We start from the raw sequence: 2,127 nt of genomic DNA, 5'->3' as shown, positions 1-2,127 counted from the left end.
GGGCTTGAGCGGCAGCGCCTGGCAGGCAACAGAAATCGCCAACATTAAATAAACACTGACACAAGCACAAAGCATAGTATAGCAGAACGCTTAAGTATACATACAAAGAAAAAAAGTGAGAACAAGATGACTTACGACACATAGATTACACCCGACAGAATACAATACTCGAGATTTAAAACATCAGCTTGTTTCCTAAACGGGTCACAGCTTATCAGAAATTAGTCTACAACAGCTCGAACGTCATACATCTCACAAACCGCGTTTAGCACACACCACCTGATATGGTTTGACAGAACTTGAAGTGCTGATTAAAAAAAATGGAATTGTAAAAGGTCAATAGTAACTGGACAGAAAAGTATATAGCATTGCTTTCAAGGATGAAGGCGCTTGAAACCCATAAACACAATTTCGGCAAGACTAGACCCTCAAAATACAAATTATATGTTTACACGACGTAATACCTTTTTCAATGAGCCTTTCGTTTTTATAGAAAAAATACTGTGCGGCAATCTGTTAAAGTAGAAAGGGACATAGTAATCACGCATTCTTCTACCAAGATGCTCAGTAACTTCCCCATTTTCCCAGCAGCGGTTAACGAGGCCAAGTAAGGCAACAAGGGCAGGTTTTGGAAAGTTGCGAAGGTGTTTCCAGGTCACACCGTCATGTCTAGGGGCAGATTTGGGTTTACCTTGGTGAATGGTAAAGTTCATTGAAGGTGAAGCGAAGGTCGAGATCGTCCTGTGGCGATGAAATGGGTATGTGTGGAAGTGGAGGAGGGGGATGGAGTTGGGCGTGGGGAAGAAAGCCATAATGATATCATGTTCAACGCTGACTGGGTCTTTTGTGAGCGTGAGGGTAGCAATTAGTGGAAGTCGCTGTTTTTTCTTAGGTCCAAGACCTTGGTGAAATTTCCAGAGAGCCCGAAGGCCTTTTCCCTGACGGAGTGTGGCACAGAGATCATTCCAGTGCTTATTTGAAAGGCAACGTTGATATGACGTGATGAGTTTATACTGGCGGCGGATGCGGACAAGGATTGTATGACGTTTGCCGGTAGAGCGGTACAGTTGTGTGAGATAGTGCACTTTTTTCCAGAGGTTTGTGAGGTGGGCATCGAGAGCTGGTGCGTCGGAAGAGCACTCGATTTCTTCGGTGGCTGCTTCGGTGCAAGTTCGAATAAGATTCGCAAAATCATCGAAGGAGGCAGGGGGGTCGTTTTGGTTGGTATATTCGCGGAAGGTGCCCCAGTATAGTCGTGATAGTGTTTGCTTGGTGCGCGTCTTCTTGCCACGAAACGTTATAAGGGGGGGGGGGGGGGGCAAGTGGTCACTACTCAAGGTTGTAGAATAGGGGGACCAACTTTTGACGAGATTGGGTGGTGCCCAAGTGAGGTCCGGTGTGGTGTCTTCCTGAGCTTTATGAAGGCCAATTTTTGTTTTTTGGAAAGGTTCATTGATAAGAATGGAATTGTGGAGATCCATGGTGTCGGCGAGAGAACTTCCTCTAGCAGATGTGCGGCTGTAACCCAATTGGGGGTGAGGGGTATTGAAGTCACCACAAATGAGTATTGGAATATTTGGGTGACGGGTGACGAGAGCCGGGATCCAGGCAAACTCGGAGGAACGTGAGGAACTGTCGATAGGTTTGTAGTAGGCTGAGACGAGAATAATTTTGCGGCCAGAAGGGAGGCGTGTTAAAACTGCAACGACTTCGTGATTACAAGATGATAATTCAGGGAGGATGACGGGAGAGGTCGCGAATTGGGACTGTACAAGAACGGCGGCATATCCTGGAGTAAGAGTTGATTTTACTTTCGACCTACCGCGCGTTACTTGCGTGATAGATGGGTTCGTATGTGCAACATAACCGGGGATACTCGGAGTTCCGTGTGTTTCTTGGAGGAGAATAAAGGAAGGTTGGGACAGTTTAACCTTCATCAGTAAAATAGTGCGCTGGTGGTGAAAGCTGCGGCAGTTCCACTGTAGTGCCGTTACTGAGGCAGCCATGAAACAATCTGCGGACGTGGGGGTGGGATCTTTCTTGGGGGCTGTTTGGTCGGGTCAATAGATGGAAGGCGAGTAATGACTTGTTGTAGAAGTTTTCGTACTTGATTCACCTGCGTGTCGA

Source organism: Haemaphysalis longicornis, unplaced genomic scaffold (genome assembly GCF_048455015.1).
Source record: "Haemaphysalis longicornis isolate Haplotype H1 unplaced genomic scaffold, Haemaphysalis longicornis Haplotype H1 scaffold_1, whole genome shotgun sequence".
In the NCBI taxonomy this organism is placed as follows: Eukaryota; Metazoa; Arthropoda; class Arachnida; order Ixodida; family Ixodidae; genus Haemaphysalis; species Haemaphysalis longicornis.
This window is presented reverse-complemented; position numbering follows the sequence as displayed.